Source organism: Littorina saxatilis, linkage group LG15 (genome assembly GCF_037325665.1).
Source record: "Littorina saxatilis isolate snail1 linkage group LG15, US_GU_Lsax_2.0, whole genome shotgun sequence".
Taxonomy (NCBI): Eukaryota; Metazoa; Mollusca; class Gastropoda; order Littorinimorpha; family Littorinidae; genus Littorina; species Littorina saxatilis.
In genome coordinates, this window is record NC_090259.1 from 3,590,939 (window position 1) to 3,605,068 (window position 14,130).

At 39.6% G+C, this 14,130-nt stretch overlaps 1 long non-coding RNA gene across 1 annotated transcript; it reads left to right on the top strand.

Moving 5' to 3' along the window:
* Positions 1–5,540: 5,540 nt before the first annotated feature.
* LOC138948229 (uncharacterized) lies at positions 5,541–9,392 on the top strand. The gene is made up of 4 exons (XR_011449935.1): positions 5,541–5,779; positions 6,140–6,324; positions 7,105–7,195; positions 7,778–9,392. It is a non-coding gene; the product is annotated as an uncharacterized lncRNA (long non-coding RNA).
* Positions 9,393–14,130: the final 4,738 nt, after the last annotated feature.

Genomic DNA, 14,130 nt, shown 5'->3' on the forward strand with positions numbered 1-14,130 from the left:
GTGTTATGTGCCCAAGTGTGCAGCAGGCTGAAGGTAGAACAGACCTGTTTGTAAGTCATGCATACATACATGTATACATAAAATATATGTTTGTGATAACATTTGAGAAAGAGGGATGTACATGTATATATGTATCCATAATCCAATACTGGCAATAGTATGATCCAAGTGACGCCCCAATGCATTGAAGCTCAAAATGACTTTTAGTTATCAGGAGTTTTCAGTCACCACAATTAAACTCTCAAGCCTCCAGTGTTCTGTTCCATCTTCACTTCTCTCCATATATCATTCAGTCAACAACTTATAGATACTGTGATGAAATGGGACGCGGAAAAATAGATTACTCCAGCGGAATTCGTAAGTTGTGTCCGCTGAAATCCGCGGAAAAGTTCCACCCCTGTGTATTTTCAGAAAAATGCGCGTACTCCACACAGCATTTTAACATCTGTAATTTAAATATGCTTCACACGCGTCCATCGCACCGTTATTTAAGTTACCAATAATTTAAAACGAATGCTTCTTTCAATGTTTACTGACAAAAACTGTACTGATCATGTGTCAAAACACTGGATCAGCTTCGGGATGCGTTTGTGAAGAAAAGCAACTGTCTATTGTGCAAAATCATGCCAGAAATTGTATTTGCTCTTAACTACATCTTGAATGTGAGTCTCAAAAACTAAGTCTTAGTTCTTTGTCTACTAATACTCCCAAATCATTTTCAGCTTCGAACTTTCATTCATTGTGTAGGAGGCGTTCTTATCCTGCATACGTGAGAGAGACACTCGTGAGATAATAATCCTTCAAATCACACGTGTGTCATGTCAAGCAAGTCTGGCAAGGACCTGTTTTTCCACTGCTTATGATGCCAAAGTCACCGAGACAAACGTCATTATAGAAAAAAAATTGCGCTCGCTAATTACCCTCGATGAATTTTAGAACACGTCACGCCACACTTTCAGATTGACGTTTCTTTGCTTTGACGTAATAGATTGCACGAGGCTCTATTAGAAGAGATCGAGGTTCCAAAACAAGCGTCTTCAATTTAGCTGCCTCGACTGCAGGTACACGTAAGTACAGTATGTAGGATAAACAGAATGCTACATGGTTTGCTGTTTCGTACCAGATTTACACTCGTTGCTTTTTTCGCTTTCGCTCGCAGTTCAGTATATTTAAAAACGAAGTGGATTCACAGCGCGCGGCGCGTTGTGCAGCGTTGCGATTTACAACGCGCGGCGCTACGAGGAGCGCTGCGATTCACGACGCGCGATGTATTCTGCTGTTACATTTTCTTCACAATCGCAAAGTTTACAACATCTACATCTATCTGATCTATTCGAGAAATAAAACTCAATTAAACGAAAAACAGAGCTCCATTCTCTCTCTCTCACTCTTTCAACTGAGTTCACCATGTATCGCTGCGCCGATGTAAAACGTGCCTAAGTTCCGGCCTTGAATACTTGGCAGTCATATCACTACATGTCATTGCAATGGCTTCTACTATATATGGAAAGCAGCTGAGTTTTTAAACTGGGATGACGTTTTTAAACAAGTATCCGAGTACAGTGCCACAGAAGCGCTGTTAATCGGTGTAACACCAGTTAACACTTCAGCAGCCATTTTGGAATTCGCGCATGCGCAGATCGTTTTTTTCGTGTTTTTTTCCCCGGTTGTTTAGAACGCGTATATTCAGTCTGCAGAAAGTGCAATTTTGTAGTCTTGCAGCCCTGAAGTTGCTTTTGAGTGTCCAAAGAAAGAGTGTAAAGGGTCTAAGGATTACATCGGGCACACAAATACGCGATTTTTCTTGTTTTTCTGGTTGATTTGAACGCATGCGCAGATCGTTTTTTTCGAGTGTTTGTTTTTTCTCCTCTTTCGGGTTCCTTCTTCATTCCATGTGAGCGCTGGAACTGTTAACTGGTGTATAGATTCACTTGAGATAATATAATAGAGGTAGGTGCAATCAATTGTTGTTAAAAATGTTGCTGATAATCATACATGTACCAAAATAAAGCGCGTCAACAATCTGCGCTGGTGAGAGCAATAGCCGCGCTCTGGGAATCGCTGCGCTGCACAACACGCTGCGCTCTGTGAATCGCCGCGCTGCACAGCGCTCTGTGAATCGCTTGCCATTTAAAAAACCAACTGGTGTAAATCTGGTACGACACAGCAAGCCATGCATGTAGTATTCTCTATGGACACAGCAAGCCATGCATGTAGTATTCTCTATTTATTATTTTTACCAATGTGCAAGCTCTTGTATTTGCTGTCATTAAACTTAATTTGCCATTCATTGGTCCACTGAACAACTTCAACACTTGAACAAGTCGATCGAGACTACCTTGTCAAGTCATTACCCCCTTACCTTTCTGCTTATCTTGGGCGCTATCCACTTCGCCTGGCTTTTCTCAGCAGCAACACAAGAATGTACACAGTGTTCAGCTGGTCAAGGCACAGGCGGAAGGTATCGTTCACTGGACCACTACTAACATAGTATCATTTACATAGAAACTTAGAAAGACTTCAAGGTACGTGTATGTCACTCAGCTTCGAGTCGTGATCCACTAACTTCAGAAAAAATTACGGTAGTTATTTTTTCCGAAATGTAGCGAAATGTAGCTAAATGTAGCGAAATGTAGCAAAATTATGGAACATGATAAAAACGAACTTTTCGAACATTTGGAGCTCCAACAATTTTCGTAGTTATCGATTCAGACTTTATCAAGTTGTAATACTGACCACTTGACTTTCATGCCCAGGTAAGTGATAAGGCTTAAATCGGTGTAAAATATGGAGTTGACACATTGAGATCACAGAGAGAGATTTTCATTTTCATTACTTTATTGTCCCATCGCTGGGAAATTCGGGTCGCTTCCTCCCAGTGGAAAGCTAGCAGCAACGGAGTCGCGCTACCCAGGTGTCTGCGTGTTTAGGTGTATTCAGCGGCCACCTGCACTTATGGCAGAATGACCAAGGTCTTTTTCGTGCCATTGTGATGACACGGGGGTGGGACATGGCTTCCGTCTCTGGGTCTGCACATAAAGTTGACCCGTGTCCGTCCCGGCCCGAATTCGATCCTGCGACCTTCCGATCACAAGTCCAGTGCTCTACCAACTGAGGCTACCGGGCCCCCTGAGAGACTGAGAGACTGATACTGTTTATTGTGTAGTTCAAAAGGATGGAAGTTGATTAGTCGTATATATACGATATATATCATATGTGACTCTGCATAAGACCATACAAGTATGGCTTACAACTTGTCCCTATCACCGTTCCAATATATAGTAATAAGTGATCAGAGTACATAATACATGCAGAGAGAGAGAGACAGACGAGACAGAGAGAGAGAAAGACAGAGAGAGACAGAGACGGAGAGAGAGACAGAGACAGAGAGAGACAGGGAGAGACAGAGAGAGACACAGACACACAGAGAGAAAGAGACAGAGAGACACAGACAGAGAGAGAGAAAGAGACAGAGAGAGACAGAGAGAGAGATTTAAACTCAGATTTAGAAGCACATTTTTTATTGACAAATCCAAAAATCACAAAAGGTAAGGATCATGATCCAAGAAATTACATGTATTTCATCCAAAATCTATCAATAAATCTATGACACTATTTCACTGAAGGATCAAGAAAGGTCAGGATCATGAAATTATTTAAAATCACTAAGAATCTCTTCAACATCAAATATTCACAAATCCATAAAGTTACGTCCTCGACCAAAAATCACAAAAGGATCAGTCAAATCCAACAGCCACAATATTAGGGCCCCAAAGGGGTCAATATTGACAAATCCAAGTAAAGGAATTACATGTATTTCATCCAAAATCAAACTATGTACAACACAAATTATCAAAAAATCTATGACACTATTTCCTCGTCCAAAATATCCACAAATCCATAAAATTATTTCGTCCGAAATATCCACAAATTTATTGAAATTACTTCCTTGTAAAAAATCAGTAAAACCCAACAGTCAAATATCTACAAACCCCAAAAAACACTAAAAGATCAGTCAAATCCAACAACCACAATATTGACAAATCCAAGAAGTCCAAAATATGCACAAACCCCAAAAAACACTAAAGGATCAGTCAAATCCAACAGCCACAATATTGACAAATCCAAGAAATCCAAAATATGTACAAACCCAAAAAAACACCAAAGGATCAGTCAAATCCAACAGCCACAATATTGACAAATCCAAGAAATCCAAAATATGTACAAACCCAAAAAACACTAAAGGATCAGTCAAATCCAACAGCCACAATATTGACAAATCTAAGAAATCCAAAATATGTACAAACCCAAACAAGAAGGGCAAAGCCCATACGACTCACATGCTTGACCTTGACCTTTACATGACCTTCAGGGTCAAGGTCAAATAACTAAACCTAGCAATGACATCATACACTAAGAACTGCTTTACACATTTTTCCTACCAAAATACATGTGACCTTGACCCAAGGTCAAGGTCATCCAAGGTCATGCAACACAAAGCTGTTAATTGAAGACATAGGAAGTACAATGGTGCTTATTGGCTCTTTCTACCATGAGATATAGTCCCTTTTAGTGGTTCACTACCTTATTTTGGTCACATTTCATAAGGATCAAAGTGACCTTGACCTTGATCATATGTGACCAAATGTGTCTCATGATGAAAGCATAACATGTGCCCCACATAATTTTTAAGTTTGAAACAGTTATCTTCCATAGTTCAGGGTCAAGGTCACTTCAAAATATGTATACAATCCAACTTTAAAGGACCCTTGCGACCTTGACCTTGAAGCAAGGTCAACCAAACTGGTGTCCAAAGATAGGGCTTACATTGCCCTGTATAGCATACATAGCTAAGGTTGCCATTCTCGATAACTTCAGAAAAAATGCGAAAATGTGAAAAATGGTCGTTTTTAAGACAACAATTACGGCCCCTGTGACCTTGAACTTGAAGTGAGGTCAAGTTGCCGCACATGTTTTTTGAGATCTTGTAACCATACACCATCAGGCCACATCAGGTGTTGATAGACTTAATAGTGTCCAAGAAATCAAATATCCAACGTTAAAGTTTTTCGGCCGGACGGACGGACGCCGGGACGGACGGACGGGCGGACGGACGGACGACTCGGGTGAGTACATAGACTCACTTTTGCTTCGCATGTGAGTCAAAAACACTTAAGGATAATCTGAATCGATAACTACAAAAATTGTTGGAGCTCCAAATGTTCGTTTTTATCATGTTCCATTTCGCTACATTTCGCTACATTTCACTACATTTCGCTACTTTTCGCTACATTTCGGAAAAAATCACTACCCAAAAATTCAAAAAATAATTGCCAATGACTGTCAAGAATCGTTGTAACTTTACAAATGCCGTGATAAATGGATGTTCTAACTATCTGTACCTTTTATATTTAGCTGCCTGTCCGCTGCATGTTTTTAAACCGTATTTTGTGCTACCAAACGTGTCTGTCAACGGCATACCACCAAACACTGAACATAAGGAAGACGTGGAACTTGCGAAGAAAATGCGAAAAAGTGTTTGTGGGCAAACACTGTACAAAAGGAAGACGTGGAACTTGCGAAGAAAATGCGAAAAAGTGTTTGTGGGTTATCGTCCCTAGTCACATGCTGGCGGCGAAAACAAAATGGCGGATCGCGTAGGTACCGATCGCGTGCGTGGTGGTGGTAAATTGTGCTCGGCTTTTTGTTGCAAGAACGCCCGTTGCAAACAGAGCTGCTTCGGGAAAACTTTCCACAAGTTCCCTAAAGAAGAAAAAAGGTGGGTTGTGCAGTGATTATTTCATCAGGTTTACCTTCTTCAGAATGAGAATGAATGCAATGGCTCGAGTCAACTCACTCAGTAGACTACAGCGTCAGCGAGTACTTACGACTGTGAGTGTGAGTCAGCAGTCAGTACAAAACAACAGTTTACACTTGATGACAAACTACCCGTGGGCATATTTGCCGAAACCTTTATCAAACCTTGCTTACGGGAAAACTACAGTACAAATGTACATCACTCATCCGTTTTGCGTTCAGGCAGAGCGTTAGATTTAGACTGAAGATCTGATTTAGCTTTTTTTGTCTTTCCTTTTTGCTTAGTTTAACAATAACATTGTTGTTTTTATTGTCAAACTAGGTGCAGAATATGGATGCAATTCACAAGGCGAGAGGACTTTGAAAAGCTGCAGCCAGCTGATGTTCAAGGTCTCAAGCTTTGTACTGATCACTTTGAGGCCAACCAGTAAAACAATCCTGCAGAGAGGATCACTTGTGTGGAATGCTGTCCCGACATTGTTTGCAGTGCCCAATCCACCACCGAAGGTTATTTATTTATTGGTTTTAGGTTTTTGCAAATCAAAGAAGCACACTAATAAATGCAGGTTGAGTAATGACAAGTTTGAGGCTGATGTAAGAATTGAAAAAAAACAGCATTGTTCCCATCAAATAATGCCTGTTTGCATTTAGAGCAAAATAATGATAAGGCCAACAAAAAAAAGTTACTTATTTTGGATCGATGTCTTGATTATGATGAACTTATTTTGCCGAAAAACAGCCCCAAATGGCAAAAAAAGTATAGGGTCGGCGTCAACAACAAAAAAGTTGTATGTTTCTGGTCACCTGACCCTACCTATGTTTTCCCGATGACCCTAGACTTTTGTTTTTGCATTTTAAAAAATAAAAGGGGTATTCGAAAATCACTTGTTTTCCTGTTTTTCAACAAAATAAGTTAAAAAGATGGTTTAAAAAAAAAAGTTTAGAAAAAAAATCTCCACCTTTAGTCATGTTAGGCCACAAAAAAAGTCTGTTAAAGGTAACATAGGCCCCCCCAAAATAGCGTCGGTAGGTCGGCTTTTTATTTTTGTATTTTAGCCATCTGAATATTTTAATTTTATTTTTTAATGCCCCCAAAAAGTCTAGGGCCGGTGGGAAAAAAATAGGGTCGGTCCGGATATTGTAAACAGATTATTTTTTGTTTTGCCTTACCAGAAACATACACTTTTTTGTGTGGCCTAAGACCAATGCCATGAAATTGGGAGAATTGTTTCATTGGGACTGGGTGTTGGTTGTGAGTTTGTCAGTTAAAGAGCTGTGCATTTGCAGGTTGCTAGTGGGAGGAAGCCACCATCGCAAAGGGTAGCTACAAATGAAGCCAGCACCGACCTGTCGCCTGATGCACAAATTGTTCAACCAGGTAAGAGATTTTTAACCATGAAGAACACCCTGACATCAAAAAATGTTTAAACCCATCCATTACATAGTTGATAATTGCTGTATAGGGTGACGGGCGCTGTGGCGGGGTGGTAAGACGTCGGTCTATTAACTCGGAAGGTCGAGGGTTCGAATCCCGGTCGCGGCCGCCTGGTGGGTTAAGTGTGGAGATGTTTCCGATCTCCCAGGTCAACTTATGTGCAGACCTGCTAGTGACTTATTCCCCTTCATGTGTACACGCAAGCACAAGACCAAGTACGCACGAAAAAGATCCTGTAATCCATGTCAGAGTTCGGTGGGTTTTAGAAACACAAAAATACCCCGCATGCTTCCTCCGAAAGCGGCGTATGGCTGCCTAAATGGCGGGGTAAAAACGGTCATACACGTAAAATTCCACTTGTGCAAAAAAATGAGTGCTTGTGAAAGTTTCAGCCCACGAACGCAGAAGAAGAAGAAGAAGAAGAAGCTGTATAGGGCGGATGCATGGATGGATGAAATTGTACCTGTAGTTCCCACACGTAAAGATGTTATTTTATGTGTTTTGTGTGTGTGTTTTCTTTTTTAGATGACATTCAGGCGATCCTGGAGGACATAGGATGTAAAGCATCAAAGTCGTCATCCTCCCCATCCCCTCGTGAAGCGGAACTTTGGCAGAAGGTCAACAAACTGAGGAGCAAGGTTTTCCGATTAGAAAAGAAAACGATGGAACCCCGTGTAAAACGAGCGAGTAAATTAGCCAAGCCTCCCAAGAAAGACTTTGTAATAGAACAGTTGTCTCATATATTATCAGGCGAGGCGAGCTATTTTGCCATTTATGCCTGTTACATATTTACCGGTTATCTGCTGCTGTGTCCAATCCTGGCAGAGACGGGAACGCATGTTACCAAGGAGCCGAATGAGACTGAGAGTCAATGAGATGAGAGAATGTGATTAACAATTGCCAACTCTCTCCGTACAAAGAGGGTCCAAAGTTGTATCAAAATATAGATGGTCGGCAATTCAAAATAAAAAAAGACAATAGACAAAACATGTACTTCGGCTCAAAGAGCCTTCTTTAATTTTTGACTCATTAAGTCCATGCTCCGAGAGTCCTTTTTTTAATTTTGAATTGCCTACCATCTATATTTTTATACATTTTCAAAAAGATTCAACAGTCACCTTCCGTTATTCTTGAACTTGGCTATCCCAGCCTTACCTCAACATTCGATATTCCTGTGATATTTTTGACGTAAAATCAATTTTTACTGTAAAACTCTTCGGCAAGAGGATTGGTCCAAGCAAACAAATAATAAACTTGTTAAGATTTTTCCTGATATTTCCGATCAATTGCCTATGGTTTTATTTAGCTAAAAGATTCAAACGTCACACCTATGACTCATGGCTATTTTTAAGGGGGGGAGTAGCATCCCTGGTGTGTTGTTTGTGATGTACCTTTTAGTCTGTTTACAGTAACATAGGCACACAAAAAGAGGGTCGGTAGGTCGGCTTTTCTTAATTTTTTTTTTTTATAACCATCTTTTTAGATTATTTTGCAAAAAAACAGGAACAAAATTGATTTTTTTTTCTTTTTCTTTTTCTCCAAATGCCAAAAAAAAGTCTAGGGTCGGCGGGGGAAAAATAGTGTTGGTCGGGATACCGTAAACAGACTATTTTGCTTTGTTTTGCCTAAGCAATGACTAACAAACTTTCTTTAGGGTCTGACATTGTATATACTATACAATTTTTGGGGTATTAACTAAATACATGTATACAGTTTTTGATTCCTTTTATACTTTTTCACAAATTAGCTCCCCTCCCCCCCCTTTTCTTTTTGTAGTCTGCCCTGGGGGCGGGAGGTCTCCCAATTTCGGTTTCTAGGGTCACCTTATGCTTCCATATGAGCTGAGAACTTAATTTAAAATGGGCCTCGATTTTTTTTATTTGTATTTTGTAATTGTGCCTTTGTCCAGTCACATGATTTCACTTTGTACTTAAAAACTTGGCACTGTCATCATTTATTGCTATTTATTGTTCAGTTGTTCAGTATTTATTGCTATTGGGCATCAGTTGTTCAGTTGCCCTGTTTCGAATGAGCCATGCATGCATTATGGATGTGTTTAGCGAATTGGGATACCTAAAGCAATGTAAAAGAAACAATGTGAAGCAAACATATAGCACCAAATAAAATAACCGAATCAGAATGGAAACTTCTTCGGTGTGTGTGTGTGTGTGTGTGTGTGTGTGTGTGTGTGTTTGCTGTTTTAAATACCGAAAATGTGAAAATAAAGCAAGTCACAGCATGAGAAAGATCGACTGTACTAGTCATGACAAAGCAGGAGACAGCCTGGTCAGCATGTAGAAAAGGGGAATAACTCGTATTTAGCCATTCTCATTTCTAAGCATGCCCAATGAGGAAGTTATCCTTCTTCCCATTGTAGTTTCTTTGTTGTGGGTTATCGTCCTGAATTTTGCTCGGCTTTTGGTTGCAAGAACGCCCGTTACAAACAGAGCTGCTTCGGGAAAACTTTCCACAAGTTCCCGAAAGAAGAAACAAGTCGCGTAAGGCGATAATACAACATTTAGTCAAGTAGCTGTCGAACTCACAGAATGAAACTGAACGCAATGCAATTTTTCAGCAAGACCGTATACTCGTAGCATCGTCAGTCCACCGCGCACAGCAAAGGCAGTGAAATTGACAAGAAGAGCGGGGTAGTACTTGCGCTGAGAAGGATAGCACGCTTTTCTGTACCTCTCTTCGTTTTAACTTTCTGAGCGTGTTTTTAATCCAAACATATCATATCTATATGTTTTTGGAATCAGGAACCGACAAGGAATAAGATGAAAGTGTTTTTAAATTGATTTTGAAAATTTAATTTTGATAATAATTTTTATATTTTTAATTTTCAGAGCTTGTTTTTAATCCAAATATAACATATGTATATGTTTTTGGAATCAGAAAATGATGGAGAATAAGATGAACGTAAATTTGGATCGTTTAAACTTTTATAAAAAAAAATTTTTGTTTTACAATTTTCAGATTTTTAATGACCAAAATCATTAATTAATTTTTAAGCCACCAAGCTGAAATGCAATACCGAAGTCCGGGCTTCGTCGAAGATTACTTGACCAAAATTTCAACCAATTTGGTTGAAAAATGAGAGCGTGACAGTGCCGCCTCAACTTTCACGAAAAGCCGGATATGACGTCATCAAAGACATTTATTGAAAAAATGAAAAAACGTATGGGGATTTCATACCCAGGAACTCTCATGTTAAATTTCATAAAGATCGGTCCAGTAGTTTAGTCTGAATCGCTCTACACACACACACACACACACACACACACACACGCACACACACGCACACACACACGCACATACACCACGACCCTCGTCTCGATTCCCCCCTCTACGTTAAAACATTTAGTCAAAACTTGACTAAATGTAAAAAGGTGGGTTGTGCAGTGATTATTTCATCAGGTTTACCTTCTTCAGAATGAGAATGCAATGGCTCGTGTCAACTCACTCGGCTACGGTAGACTACAGCGTCAGCGAGTACTTACGACTGTGAGTGTGAGTCAGCAGTCAGTACAAAACAACAGTTTACACTTGATGACAAACTACCCGTGGGCATATTTGCCGAATCCTTTATCAAACCTTGCTTACGGGAAAACTACAGTACAAAGGTACATCACTCATCCGTTTTGCGTTTAGGCAGAGCGTTAGATTTAGACTGAAGATCTGATTTAGCTTTTTTTGTCTTTCCTTTTTGCTTAGTTTAACAATAACATTGTTGTTTTTATTGTCAAACTAGGTGCAGAATATGGATGCAATTCACAAGGCAGAGGACTTTGAAAAGCTGCAGCCAGCTGATGTTCAAGGTCTCAAGCTTTGTACTGATCACTTCGTTGAGGCCAACCAGTAAAACAATCCTTCAGAGAGGGGATCACTTGTGTGGAATGCTATCCCGACATTGCTTGCAGTGCCCAATCCACCACAGAAGGTTATTTATTTATTGGTTTTAGGTTTTTGCAAACCAAAGAAGCACACTATTAAATGCAGGTTGAGTAATGACAAGTTTGAGGCTGATGTAAGAATTGAAAAAACCAGCATCGTTCCCATCAAATAATGCCTGTTTGCATTTAGCGCAAAAAAATGATAAGGCCAACAAAAAAAAGTAGTTACTTATTTTGGATCGACGTCTTGATTAAAATGATATGATTAACTTATTTTGCCGAAAAACAGCCCCAAATGGCAAAAAAAAGTATAGGGTCGGCGTCAACAACAAAAAAGTTGTATGTTTCTGGTCACCCGACCCTACCTATGTTTTCCCGACGACCCTAGACTTTTTTTTTGCATTTTCAAAAATAAAAGGGGTATTCGAAAATCGATTGTTTTCCTGTTTTTCGACAAAATAAGTTAAAAAGATGGTTTAAAAAAGAAAGTTTATAAAAAAAATCTCCACCTTTAGTCAAGTTAGGTCACAAAAAAGTCTGTTTAAGGTAACATAGGGCCAAAAAAAAAATAGTCTGTTTACGGTAACCCGACCGACCCTATTTTTTTCGCGCGACCCTAGACTTTTTTTTGGCATTTGGGGAAACAAAAAAATCTTTTGTTTTTTTTGCAAAATAACGTAAAAATATGGTTTTTTGGAAAAAAAAATAAATAAAAAAAATAAAAATCCCGACCTACCGACCCTATTTTTTTGGCCTATGTTACCGTAAACAGACTTTTTTTTTTTTTTTGGCCTAGGCCCCCCAAAAATAGCGTCGGTAGGTCGGCTTTTTATTTTTGTATTCTAGCCATCTAAATATTTTAATTTTATTTTAATTTTATTTTTTAATGCCCCCAAAAAGTCTAGGGCCGGTGGGAAAAAAATAGGGTCGGTCCGGATACCGCAAACAGATTATTTTTTGTTTTGCCTTACCAGAAAAATACACTTTTTTTGTGGCCTAAGACCAATGCCATGAAATTGGGAGAATTGTTTCATTGTGACTGAGTGTTGGTTTTAAGCTGTGCTTTAAAGTTGAGTTTGTCAGTTAAAGAGCTGTGCATTTGCAGGTTGCTAGTGGAAGGAAGCCACCATCGCAAAGGGTAGCTACAAATGAAGCCAGCACCGACCTGTCACCTGATGCACAAATTGTTCAACCAGGTAAGAGATTTTTAACCATGAAGAACACCCTGACATCAAAAAATGTTTAAACCCATCCATTACATAGTTGATAATTGCTGTATAGGGTGACGGGCGCTGTGGCGGGGTGGTAAGACGTCGGTCTCTTAACTCAGAAGGTCACAGTCGAGGGTTCAAATCCCGGTCGTGGCCGCCTGGTGGGTTAAGTGTGGAGATTTTTCCGATCTCCCAGGTCAACTTATGTGCAGACCTGCTAGTGACTTATCCCCCTTTATGTGTACACGCAAGCACAAGACCAAGTACGCACGAAAAAGATCCTGTAATCCATGTCAGAATTCGGTGGGTTTTAGAAACACGAAAATACCCCGCATGCTTCCTACGAAAGCGGCGTATGGCTGCCTAAATGGCGGGGTAAAAACGGTCATACACTTAAAATTCCACTTGTGCAAAAAATCGAGTGTACGTGGGAGTTTCAGCCCACGAACGCAGAAGAAGAAGAAGCTGTATAGAGCGGATGCATGGATGGATGAAATTGTACGTGTAGTTCCCACACGTAAAGATGGGAAACATATCCTGTTAGAGGCATGGTGTGTGAGGAGTTTACCTGGTACTGTTGTCCTAATGGCCTCACCCATTCAGTACCAAACAAGGTCAATTACATCATTGTTCCACATCGTATCCATAGTTGCTAATACACTTCATTTCTGGCCTGCCTTCCTACGCTATTGTTTATTTTCATTTTGTGATCTAATTACAAGTGTTTTAATTTCTTCCAGGTTATAACTTGTTAAAAGTCCATGCTCCGAGAGTCCTTTTTTTAATTTTGAATTGCCTACCATCTATATTTTTATACATTTTCAAAAAGATTCAACAGTCACCTTCCGTTATTCTTGAACTTGGCTATCCCAGCCTTACCTCAACAATCGATATTCCTGTGATATTTTTGACGTATTTCAATTTTTACTGGATTGGTCCAAGCAAACAAATAATAAACTTGTTCATATTTTTCCTAATATTTTCGATCAATTGCCTATGGTTTTATTTAGCTAAAAGATTCAAACGTCATACTTATGTGACTCATGGCTATTTTCAAGGGGGGAGTAGCATCCCTGGTGTGTTGTTTGTGATGTACCTTTTAGTCTGTTTACAGTAACATAGGCACAAAAAAAGAGGGTCGGTAGGTCGGCTTTTCTTCATTTTTTTTTATAACCATCTTTTTAAATTATTTTGCAAAAGAACAGGAACAAAATTGATTTTTTTTTCTTTTTCTTTTTCTCCAAATGCCCCCCAAAAAGTCTAGGGTCGGCGGGGGGAAAATAGGGTTGGTTGGGATACCGTAAACAGACTATTTTGTTTTGTTTTGCCTAAGCAATGACTAACAAACTTTCTTTAGGGTCTGACATTGTATATACTATACGATTTGTGGGGTATTAACTAAATACATGTATACAGTTTTTGATTCCTTTTATACTATTTCACAAATTAGCCGCCCCCCCCCCCCCCCCCCCCCCCTTTTTTTTGTAGTCAGCCCTGGGGGCGGGAGGTCTCCTAATTTCGGTTTCTAGGGTCACCTTATGCTTCCCCATGAGCTGAGAACTTAATTTAAAATGGGCCTCGATTTTTTTATTTGTATTTTGTAATTGTGCCTTTGTCCAGTCACAGGATTTCACTTTGTACTTAAAAACTTGGCACTGTCATCATTTATTGCTATTTATTGTTCAGTTGTTCAGTATTTATTGCTATTGGGCATCAGATGTTCGGTTGCCCTCTTTCGAATGAGCCATGCATGCATTATGGATGTGTTTAGCGA